Source organism: Topomyia yanbarensis, chromosome 3 (assembly GCF_030247195.1).
Source record: "Topomyia yanbarensis strain Yona2022 chromosome 3, ASM3024719v1, whole genome shotgun sequence".
NCBI lineage: Eukaryota > Metazoa > Arthropoda > Insecta > Diptera > Culicidae > Topomyia > Topomyia yanbarensis.
The window spans coordinates 135,946,392-135,959,754 of NC_080672.1; the positions used below are offsets into that span (position 1 = coordinate 135,946,392).

Genomic DNA, 13,363 nt, shown 5'->3' on the forward strand with positions numbered 1-13,363 from the left:
CCGGAATTACAGGGAGGTTATTACGGTCACTTGGGAATTTCTCATTTCAACCAACACCAATTGTATTACATCATAGGTTAAAAGTCTATTGATATGAACACTAAATCTCTTCGCTGACCTAGATCACTGATGGAAAATCAAAGATTCTTGGAATAAATTGTCCACTCTCTATAATTTCGGAAGTCCCTCGTTCCGAACATATTCCATAACTAAAGCCACTTCGGTGATGACCAATTTTCACTAACCTAGTCTCAAATGGAAGGTATAATATGAAGTTGGATGTGGCACTCCGCATCCATCCCTCCCCCTCCACAAACCCCCACCCCATCTCAGACTAACCTCATACCCACATTCCCATCACCCACCCGTATACCAAAATATGTTGGGTTGTTCCCAACGCATCCTCTCCTTCCAATAATTATCCTTATTATATTTTATTTTTGTTTGTTTCAAGTGTGTCAGCATCGAAATGTTGCTCATCAGGTTCGTGGCAGGCGTGCACCCATATATACTGACCAAGTGTAATAAGAATGTGATAGATATTTCCACAATGTTATATTGAACGTAACCAGCTAATAAATCATAGCTTTGATAAATGAAAAAGGCACCATTGCACCACTAGGTAGATTAAAACAGGTCTTTATTCGTTTAATTGTTAGTATTGAACCTCTAGAATAGTCCTCTTGCAATCTCGGTGGCAAAGCTGAACTTCTTTTGTTTTAAACAGCCAAAAATTCCTCACGCGTATTTGCCATAACACACGTAGATTCCAATCTACCGGCAACAATTTTCTAAAAACAGCGATAAAATTACAGTGTAAACAATACACTCGCAACTACTTCTACCCAAATTTTAAAGAGAAAATACCCAATGGGTAATTTTCTACGTTTCCCCCCTTTACTAGCGTTTTTCTCGAAACCGCGTGTTTCAAATTGGCAAACACGATAACTTAAAAACTAATCAACGAATTGACTTGATTACACACCTAGAAAAAATAGTGTAAATTTACGTCTCCTGACCATGACATATACGAGCATCAAAAATGACTTAGTTTTACGTTTGATTTTAATTTTACATGAGGTTTAATTTCGTAAATCATGTAAAATTACTCCACATACAGCGTTTGTTCTGAATGGTAGGAAGTGTAACTTTATGTCATTGCGCATGTAAAGTATATGTAGCATGTAAAATTAAACGGAACACGGTAATGTTTCGTCATTTCGTGAATTACTAGTTGTTGAATTGTGTCATGTTTGCAATTACGTCAACGATAAAATTCAGATTTTTTTGGTGTGTATTTTATGAGAATGCACAATATGTGTAGCCTGTCGATGAAACACACAAAACTGCATAAAAAAAATTTCTCCCTATTATTTTGAAAAAAAAAAATTAACGGTTTTCATGAAGCCATTTTCCGAAACTCGAACTTTTTTCTATTTTTATTGATTAACGAGTAACTACAAGTCTAAACTTTACAAATTTTATTGAGTTTCCTGTGTCAGACAGTTTTATCAAGGGTTATCGTGTTCGCCGCCTCACTCCTTGGCATGGAAATGGTTGGACGTCTACTCTTGGAATGCTCGTATGTGTGGCTCTGCGTGACTGAAAATATTTTTTTCGTGCACAATGGATGTATAAATAAATCCTAACATTACACAAAATATCCATTATTACCTTACCTTCAAAATCGTAAAGCAAAATAACTTTCGGTTTTTGAACACTTTACACCAGACGCTTCCCTTAATAATTCAACTTTTGTGTTTAATTGTTGTGAAACCATAATCAAATTTGATGTTTTTTTTACAAATTGATAATAACAATAAAAATAACCCATAAAAATACCGAACATTTTTTATTAGTTTGACCTGAAAGAATTATTGACAACACTAAGAAAACAAACAAGTGTGACTAAAAACCTTGCTTGGATTAAAGAATGAACTATGACTTCATGAATTTGTATAACGTGAGATGATTTTTTTTTCGAAAAAGAAAAGAAAAAACAATGAAATTAATTAACAGCACTAGGGTTCGTCGCAGTGCGGATGTGGGCGGTAAATGGATTGTCCGCACCGCACCCGCAAAATAAAAATAATAAAACCGCACCGCTTACCGAAACCGCACTTTATTTACCGCACCGCACTGCGCGGTAATGCGGTAAATTTTTTATATTTTTAAAAATTGTGTTGAAAAATTGTACATTTGTGTAACCATATATAATAAAATGTTATTCTTATTCACACGAAATTTAACTTTAAGAGACTCCTCAAAATGTAATGTTTATTAAAAAAATCAACTTTTGCATTTTCTATTAATAAAATTCCGTACATTTTAAGGCATACATTATACATTCAAAAACGTTCTACTGCAGTAATTAGGAAAACTTTTATTTTAGCAACCCTTCAGTTAATTGAAAAATGTGGAATAAAAATGTAATAAGAAATGAAGTTGCATATTTTTTCTTTAAATTTTCATATTTTTAATGTTTCTGACATATGAAAATGAAATGGATGATTTTCGCATTTACGTAGTACACCACCTTTCATTCTTAAAGGAATTTCACAAAAAAATTTAAGGTCGAAATACCAGTACTTCTATATAGTAGCGCATATATTCCAATACAGTGAAATAAAAACATTTTGTATTTCATCAACAAGAACGACGCCATATTTGACGAAAAAAATTGCTCTATACATTACATCTAATCAGGAGTCCGATCTTAACCGGTACAGTATTATTGAACATCAGAAAAACTGCAAAAAATGTATGATTTGTAGCATACAGCAGAAATGGTTTTTGAAAATAGGGGGGTTTTACGGACAAAATATCCCAAAACTCTAACTTCCGCATTCTTCAAGAAACAGATGTATTCTCATTCAAAAACTAAGATTGCTCCCTTTAAAAATAAACGAAGTGTAATTTTCTAAAGGCTAGTTCAAAAGTTCTAGCATTTAATATATTTTCCTCTAATATTTTCCCAAAGAGCCAATGGCAAAAATTTCAATTGAAGTGAACAGGAGTCAAAGCTTCAAAAAAGCTACAAAATAGTCTTGACTGAAAAATATTAGGACTTAATTTGGTAGAAAATTATAGTAAATTTGATTGGAAATACGCGAAAAAAAGTTATGTAGCATACTATTTGAGAAAGAGTCCAATAAAATTGACTGCAGAAAAATTTACATTGAATTTACACAGCATTCAAAGAAGATAGAAATACAATGTTGATGAACAAATGATAGAATAGTCATCCTAATTTGGACCACCTTATTTTGGACGCTTTCATACATTTGTATCCTATACTGCCAATTACTCCAAATTCGTTTGGTTTGATGAAGATAATTATATTCTTTGGGTTGTGTTTAAGTTCCAGCAAAATTAGTTCATCTCTAATTCCTTTCAATTAGTCAAAATTCACAGTTGAAAAATTGATATCGAAAACGATTCATAATTCCACGATTTCCAACAGAAATCGAGAGAAGTGATGCACTTTTAAATTGGATTTAAGAGTAAAAATTTATTGTTTTTCAATGATCTAATAATTTTGTCTTTATTTGGATCTTGCATTTTATTTTTTTTGGAAATGGTTAGTTTGTGAAGTTATACTTTGAAGTATAAAATAACTAGTCCAAAATATGTCGTAAAAATAATAGCTTAAAATATTTTGGACACAGCTAGATTTTCTTTCATTATAGCATTTTGTTTATCAATTTAAAATAATCAAAATTATCACTTTATCATTTTTTTTGCGGTGCGGTTGCGGTAAAACCGCGCGGTAAAAGCTCTTTCCCGCACCGCACCTGCGAGAAAAAGTGTCTCACACAAAATCTACGGTGCGGGTGCGGTAAATACCGCGCGGTTGTAACCGCGACGAACCCTAAACAGCACATTGTCAAACATTGTTGAACCAAGCCAACTTATCGTTAATTAATCACCTTATGTGACATCCAGACTAGTTCATAATATGGGAACACCGATGTAATATTCAAAACATGTTCTAACAACATTAATCAACATTCAGAGCGTGGTAGGCCATCAGCAGTAATAACCATGCAGATAATAACCCGCGATAGAGTGACGTTAAACTGATTGGCGACAACCGACGCGGAAGCACACCCGGCAAACAAGCTGTAAATAAACAAAAAATAAGGAATTTACCAAAAGTGCACCACCCGTCCCGCTGTGGAACAGAGGCTAGCAAAACCATCGCCTGCTAAGCGATCGATGTGCTAAAAATAACCGAAGCGTAATCTTCAATCATAATTTAAGTTCGTAGAACCAAGAACCTGTCGATTGTCTGAAGCAGGGGTTGGGGTAAACCGTCGAAAGAGGTAGCGGCGCAACGGTCGATAGATTTACAACAAAACCCGAAGAGGAAAATATGACCATCACGGGAAACGCGCAAAGACCAAATTCGAACTCGCAATTGCGTGTCTACTGAATTTGCCGGTCATTTTGCGAGCGCGATGGTAAAAATACTACATATTTAGTACGAACAAAACATCATAACATGTGTCCGTGTCAGTCTTTGCCGAGCCGAATGCATATTTGCGTGTTAAGGTAGGTACATGGCGCTTCTTGCATCAGGGAAAATTTTCATACGCAGCTAATTTATTTTGAAAATTAACTAAATATTATAGTTTTTTGTTTACTTCTTATTTTTAACACCAAACATTTTCGGTCCAATAGCTATTGATTGTTGGTGTCTTTAAACAGACCATTAGTACGCAAACAAACCAGTTTAAAATTAAATTCCAGAAGCACTTTGTTCCCGACACTCATAATTACCAAGTTTATGAATAATAATATTTTGCCTGCCACTTCGAGGAGTCCATTGGCCTTTCTCGCGTATGTTTTGCCCCCTAATCCTAGCATCTGGCAGTTTCAATTCCGTAACCAACCAGCCGCGCTTTACCCTTCGCGATTTCATGTTTTGCTTGGCGGCCGGTCTAGCGTCGAGCATTTCACACGTGCTTCTTGTTTCGGCTTTCTCGCGACCTCTCTACTATGATCATACAAACGTGCGCGCACAAACACACGCGCACCCTTGTAGCTACAATATTATCATCGGGTTTACTTTTCCCGGCTTTTCGGTGAGTTTGTTTTGGTTCTGTGAAACGCCTATAGGTAGGTGCGTCGAAGAGTGGCTATTTTTAACGTTCTTCGCCGTGATGCTGTGGCGTAGCCGATGTCAGATGACGTGGCAGCTTGGGAAGCAATTGCTTACGTGTCGGTCCTGTGGCGCAATGGATAACGCGTCTGACTACGGATCAGAAGATTCCAGGTTCGACTCCTGGCAGGATCGGAGTGTACTTTTTTATTCCCCTGTATGTTTCTAGCAAGACATATTCTGCCGTTCTACGCCCAATTGTCCCATGTTACAAAACTGGCAACTGAGAAAAACGCGATTGAAAATGAAAACTGTATTAGCAATCTGGAGAGAAACGGTGCAACAAATAAAGAGCTTTATTGTCTAAAATTATGTTCATGGCAATCGTTTTCAATATAATCAGTCCAGTTTTTTATTATAGAGATTCAATTAACGTTGGTTTTTAAGAAAAATGTTAAGTGGGACTGTTATGCCGCGAAATCGAGCGGAAACCGGAAAGTTCTACGCATATCAGTCCCATAACGATCTATGTAAATGATGCTCATAACTCATTTTTCTTTTACAAAAGTGTATGTCGTGAGTTTTTCTGTTACTCGGGAGATTTGTTGCTTCATCAAAATTGGAAATAGGGTAAAGTACCTATTTTACTGTATTTAGAAGGCTACCTTACAAGATCATTAATTACTCTGCCTACACTCGATGGAGTGCATTAATTTGGCATTCACAACCTTGCTTCGTTCTTAAGAACCAATAACACAAATGGCCTGAAAACGATGAAATGCTAGTGTTTGATCGCAACTAAAGTTCCAATCGAGTGCCCCAATTGTCGCCCTACCATTTGATCCAATTTGTTGAACAAAGATAGCAAACGCTGCACTAACCGACGGCTTCAAATGGGTAGCGTGATAATAGAAACATTGCGAAAATAGGCTCATTATCCTAGATGCGTTCGCCATGTTATGCAAGCGACGATAGTAATGAAGAGCTTTACAGGATTGTTCTCACTGCTGTGATTAATATTGCCACTGCCATCTCTATTTTAATGATCCTGTATTTTTCCATCAATTTTTTCAGTGCCCGACATCTAGCGTAATGTACTTCTTAACTAAACGCTACGTAATTATTTTTTTATAGCGCTCTTTTTTGGGATTTTTGTTAGTGGGACAATTATGCGTAGAATATCAACAATGGGACAAACAGACTTGGTATTTTTTCACGAAGTCTTCGAACAAACTTTATGATTGGGATGTTTTTTCTGAAAATATACATCAAAAAGGAATGTTTGATTAAAAAAAGTGAAAATGACCAAAAAGCAACATGGGACAATTATGCGTAGAACGGCAGTATTCTTCATATATGAAATTTCCTTAGCTTTTTTTTTTCGAAAATGCTTCTTTTAATACTTTATATTCAGCTCCTAAAACATTATTTTATAACTAATTAAATTTCGATTTTGGGGAAAAATCTCATAGGAAAGGATGCTCAGTAGTAATTACAATTCAAACTGAATCTACAATAGGAATCATTATGGATATGCTAAATTATTGCAATTACAATAGAGATTTCCGATTAGTTCCCGATTAATCTAACTAATCGGTTAATATTTACACGATTACCTCAAATCTCAATTATCGGAAGTAGCGTCGATTATTGGTCTACGACCTTTTATCCACGAGGAGGATGATAATTCTATGTACTGTCCTTCTCCGGACTAACCTAGGGTAGAGGCCGTGTGGCTTTCGATGGCTTACACCAAGAATTGATTGATTAAGTTCCTGCTCTCATGGCGTGGAAGTGACAGAATCGGGAAACTATTTTTCATTTCAAAGATGCACTTTTAGACTTTCTTGTTATTGCTTTAAATTAGTAAATTAGTTTGCTCTCATTCTTATTTCTATTCATAATGAACTTGCTTACTTCTCTTTCTAGTAGTTCGAATAAGACTAATAAACGACGCTCACGTGAAATTCCCATCCGCCATACGAAGTATGGTTTCGGTACAGTTAATGGGTATTTTAATTGGAGCCTTAGTTTGTTTATCACTACTAACCTTTCTTCATTAGTGCTAGTCCGCTTTGAAAATCTTTGACTTCTGGATGGTTCATTATTTTTTCGAGCTTACCTTCTATTACTACTATTACTCTTCTGAAACAATATTTTAATTATTTATGATTTTACACATGTTCTCACTATTCGCCGTTACGCTATACATATGGGTAAACACAGTAGATACAGAACACAAGATAGGGATTGTCGCGAGTGGTACTGCTAGCTTATCTCTTTTGCTCTCGTACATTGCCATTTGTTTGACGCTTATATACCGAATGTTCCGGACAGCGAAGAAAGCGACAATCCTAGTCTAGTGTTTTGAGTCTTCTGTCGACACTGTATTTTTATAACGTGTTGGACTGGACTAGTCTAGACCTTCAATACGCGGTATTATTGTTACTTAATCGGATCTTCTTGTCTTGTCGCTCTTGTCCATATTGGCACATTCTTTGATTCTATGGCCAACTGCTAGTAGAGTTTAAGGTTTAGTTTTTTTTATCACATGCAATCTCACGTGAAATTTCACGTGGAATTTCACACGAATTTTACAAGGAATTTCACGCGGAATTCCTCGCAAAATTCCACGTGAAATTTCACAAGAAATTTCGCAAGTAATTTCACATGGAATTTCACGGTAATTTTACATGCAATTTCACGTGGGATCTCACGTGGAATTTCACAAGGAATCTCATGTGGAATTTCACGTCAATTTTTACGTGGAATTTACACGTGGAATTTGACGAGGAATTACACATTGTATTTCACGTAGACTTTCATGAGATTTCACATGGAATTTAACGAAGTATTTCACGTTGATTTCACGTGGAATTTCACACTCAATTTACCGCGAAATTTCATGTGTCATTTTGCCTTAAATTTATGTACTTTTATGTGAAATTGAATTTGGATTGGATTTCTGGTGGAATTTCACGTCGGATTGTACATGGAATATCACGTAGAATTTTGCGTTAAATTTGAAGTGGAAATCTACCTGTAATTTCACGTTGAATTTCACGCATAATAAACGCGCAATCTGACGCTCACTTCGCGTGGAATTTTATGCGGAATTTTATGCGAAATTTCGGAATTTAACATAGAATTCCTCATAAAATTTTGCGTTGGATTTTTGTGAAATTCCATGCGGAATTTAATGTGAAAATTAATGTTGGATTCCACGTTGATATTTACGTGAAATTTGAAGCGGATATCCAAGCGAAATATAAGGAGGTACTTCGCGTAAAATTTCACGTAAATTTTATGTGGAACATCACACCGAATTTCACGAGAAATTACATATGGAATATCTCATGAACTTTCACGTAGAATTGCATCGAAAATTTCACAATGTCTTCCACGAAGAATTATATATAAAATTTAAATTTAAAATAAGACACGCCATTTCACCCGTCATTCCACGGGGAATTTCATGTGGGATATCACGTAAATTTTTCGTGAAATTTCATATGGAATTTCACATGGATCTTCCCGTGGCATTTCATGGCAAATTTCACACGAAAATTTACAGGGAACTTCATGTGTAATTTCACGTGGAATTTTACGTAGAATTTCACGAAGAATTTCACATAGAGCTTCGCGCGGCATTCTACGCGAAATTTCAAGCGAAATTTCTCGCAGGATATCGCGTAGAATTTTACGTTGGATTTCTGTAAAACTCCATGCGGAATTTAATGTGAAAATTCATGTAGAATTCCACATGGAATTTTACGTGAAATTTTACGTGAAAATCCAGTGGTACTTCGCGTAAAATTTCACGTAAATTTCAACTGGAACATCACGCCGAATTTCACGAGGAACTACATATGGAATTTCTCATGTGCTTTTACGTAGAATTGCATTCCATTACGCGTTTTATTTAAAATTTCACAATGCATTACATGAAATTTAAAATAAGACGCGTAATTTCACACGTCATTTCACGGGGAATTTCATGTGGTATATCACGTGAAATTTTAAGCGAAATTTCACATGGAATTTCACATGAAACTTCCCGTGGAATTTCACGGCAGATTTCACATGAAAATTTACAAGGAACTTCTTGTGGAATTTCACATGGAATTTTACATGGAATTTGACGTGAAAATTCACGTGGTATTTCACGTAGAATTTCACATGGAGCCTCGCGTAACATTACGAAATTTCGCGTAGGATATAGTGTGGAATCTTGCGTTGGATTTCCGTGGAATTCCACGCAGTGTTTCACATGAAATTTCGTGTAGCATTTACCGTGGAATTTCATGAGGTCTTTGACGTAGAATTTCATATGGAATTTTACGCAAAATATCACGCTGAATTATTTATGGATAATCACGTGGAATTTTAGGCGAAATTTCGTGTGGATTTCACGTAGAATTTCCTGTGGAATTTCGAGAGGTGCTTCACATAGAATTTCACGTGGTATTTCCCACGTAGTTTCACTAAAGATGACCTCACGATAGAGTGATCAAAGGTTTCCCATGTACCATCTAAATGCGACCCCTCGATGAACTCGGTTCACTGTCCGAGTGACAGATTAATACTAAAATGAAGCGAAGCTTTGCGAAAAAGAACACAACGTCGATCTTTGTATCGTATCCATGACAAGCAGTTTTTACAAAAATAACAATAAATGCTTCAGCAAAAAAAATAAACAAGCAGAGTTTTTCATGATTTGATATTTAATTGATGTTCCTAAATTAAGTTCCTGTTATTGCTGTTTAATTGGTAAATTAGTCTACTAACTGATTGATATATTTAGCGTCATAATAATACCAAACTTTTATATTAGATTATGCGGAAGAATCAAGTGGATGTTAAACTCTGCGAATATGCTTATTTTTAATTGCTATGTATGCTTAGGATACGAACTATTAGAAACGGACGAAGTTAGAAGCTCACATAAATAATTCTGGCCAGATCTTTAGTAGTAAACATAGCCGAACAATATTCTACTCGTCGATTTAAACAACATGTTTCTTTCATAAAAGGATTGCTTACAACTTTGTTTTGATTCGTAACCATAGCTTGAGTGCATTTTTCTTTTGAGAACTTTGCTTCGAAATGACATTTGGTGTTAATATTGTATAAGAAAATTAAAAGTAAAAACTAACAAATTTAGAAGCGTACTTGAAGTTGTTAAAAAAATGCTTTCTTAGTGATAGCTTCTTCGTAATGCGATTACAGTTTCTTTCATTTTTAGGCTTACTTTAACAAAAAATAATTGTTTTTTTTGTGGTTGCATTCTTCAATTTTTTTTGATAAATTTCATCAAAAACTATTCGCACAAAAGAATCAATTCCCTACAATTCGCTATCATACAAATTTGCTGCACAAATGGCGATTTTCGAATAACATATTTTGAAAGTAGTGCAAATATCATACGCCCTTTTTACATATTACTCATGAAAAGAAATGGTTTGTTTAACTGTGGAAAATACTTAGTCTCCATACAGATGAAACTTAGAAACCTTCAAGAAAATCGAAGATGGTCACTATTTTTGATCAATCTTGATGTAAGCAGAAGCAGAAAATATCTGTCAGGTATATAGGTATATAGGTTAGACATTCTATGCAAGCTGTCTAAATTTTTTTTTGAATTTTTAATCTGTCACGTCACAAGTTATTTGTTTGTAACATTACAATTAAAAATAACTAAACTTACTTCACATCCTTGCTCTCACTTGAGTACTATGGCTCTAAGTTTCATAACTTTCCCTACCCAGTAATCTCTAGCTAATTGAATGTCGTTAAAACGTAAAAAAGAAAATGTGACTAACCTAGTCGAAATAAAAAAGGAAAAAAGAAAAAGAAACTGATGGGAATCCATCGGCAGCGGTGGGTAGCCGCTGTAGACACAGCCATTGCCTTACACAATGTAGCAAACCCGCCACGACTGTAAGAACAGTGACAATAGTCTAATAAAAATCTATCCCGGCATGCAAAAGGCATACAGAGATGAACAGCAGCAATCATCATTCAGATTGATGCTAATCGTCGACAGGTTTTCAGTGGTGATCTTGCGTGGCTTAATTTTTGCCGGTTGTCACGGTAAAGATAGATACGTCTACCTTTATCAAGGACACATGATAGTGAACTCGGGTGATTCGTAGTTATTCTGCCTAAGCTCGACCCTCATTATCAGAAGGCAAAAATTAAGCCCGCACGATATTAAGCCTGTTCTAATGACCCTGCCACTTCTAGTTTTCCGATCTGTTTACTTCACATCCTTGCTCTCACTTGAGTACTATGGCTCTAAGTTTCATAACTTTCCCTACCCAGTAATCTCTAGCTAATTGAATGTCGTTAAAACGTAAAAAATTAAAAATAAGCATTAACCCATTTCCATCTCAAATTTTCAAGCAAAATCATCAAATTTAAATTGGACTATGATGAAAAATTGTGGTTGCAGGCAAAAAGTAGAAAATATGGATTTTATTTGTTTTTTCACCTCTTTACGGCCTCATTTCCAGGACATACAAGAAGCATCAACAAGTTTTAATAAATGACAGACATGGAAATTTTTTTTCGGATCGCCATTCATATTGTTTATTATTAGAGGATATATACCTGGAACGAGACATGCGGTTAGAGAAAAAACAAGTGTCAAACGTCACTTTGAATCAGCGCACAGTGGCACGACGAGTGACAAAACCCCAAAAATCAATGTCTTGTAATTCTTTTGTAGATATTTATTTTATTTTTCTCTCAGTTTGAATAAAGATATCTCAAAATTTTACTATAATCGGATTAAAAATGAATTTTTAACAAGTCGTTGAAGCAAGTGATGTCGAGGATTTCTGTTCACCTCAATACATTAGAATTTTTAGTACCTTGGAGTTTCAAATGGCGATATCTCAAGAACTATACAGCCGATTGGAGCAATGTTTAGTTCATTGGAAAGAAAAATGAATATGCTAAACTATAGATGGGAGATTTTTGTACAAAACTGATTTACGTTTGTTCTGGATCAAAAAAATCCAATTAAAAAGTTTTATATCATATCACTAATTTATCTTTATACGTCTTCCAATTTTTGAGATGGTCTCCCATGGGTCACTTATCATGAATCTGACTCAAAATTTATTGTAGTTTCAAGATATATAGGGCTCATCTAGCGCATTTTTGCGCCGAATTTGGTATATTCATGCTTTTAAAATACCCATATGGAGACGCCCTGTAGCTCATAAATCTTCTTACAAATTAATTGCCTAAACAACATCATATTACTGAAAAATTAGTGATTTTTACTAGTTTTGTCAACCATTTCTGCTATCCGATGAGATTAGCTACTATGATTAATGTTTGTATTAACCCTTTAGCGACCAACGCATTCAAATGGGTTTATATAAAATTAGTCGAAAAAATGAAATATGGAATATCAAAACTGATAGTAGAAATGGATTCAGCGACCCAATTTTTATAATTTTGTCACAACTTTGTATGAACAGGTGCCACTGTGCAGCGTGGACCGGAATGAAATGGCATGTGAGCAAGTTGAAAACCAAAATGAGAGCGCATATGAGCAGTATGGGAAATGAAAAAGAACACAAGAAAAAAACATCTATCCGCGTCGGAAAGAAACAGTTCAGCGCAAAAATCGACAAAAAAAATTTCACCTGTTGTTTCCATTTTCGAAGCCTTCATCATATGACGATAAATTTCTCGAGAAACTTTACGGAGGTTTCACGCGAAATTCAACGTGCAGTTGCACGCAGAGTTTTACACATTCCACATAGAATTTTACGTGGACTTTCACGAAGAAATACTTGGAAAATTTTACGTAGAATTTCACGTTGCGTTTCTCGTGGAATATCAGGCCTAATTAAATGCACCATTTCACGCGTTATTTCACGTCGAGTTTTATGTGGGATTTATGTGGAATTTTATATTAAATTTCACGTAGAATTTCACATGTAGTTTTACGTGGAATTCTACGTGAAATTGGAAGCGCAATATCACGTGGGATTTCAAGCGGAATTTTACGTTGCATTTCCATGGAATTCAACGCGGAATTTCATATAAAATTTCTTGTAGGTTTGCACGCGGCATTTCATGTGGAATTTTAATCGCAGTTTCACATGGAAAACCCGGAATTTTACAATATCTTTCACAAGAAATTTCACGTGGATTTCCACGCGAATTGTAATTCATGTAGAATTTCACATGGTATTTCACGTGGAATTCAGGGGATTTCACGCTGAGTTTCCCAACGAA

At 35.3% G+C, this 13,363-nt stretch overlaps 1 protein-coding gene and 1 non-coding gene across 2 annotated transcripts in view; both read left to right on the forward strand.

Moving 5' to 3' along the window:
* The window catches only part of LOC131688736 (matrix metalloproteinase-2-like), a 259,760-nt gene that overhangs the window by 98,567 nt on the left and 147,830 nt on the right, over nt 1-13,363 (forward strand). The window lies entirely within an intron of this gene.
* Nucleotides 5,227-5,299, forward strand: Trnar-acg (transfer RNA arginine (anticodon ACG)). The gene has a single exon. It is a non-coding gene; the product is annotated as a tRNA-Arg (tRNA).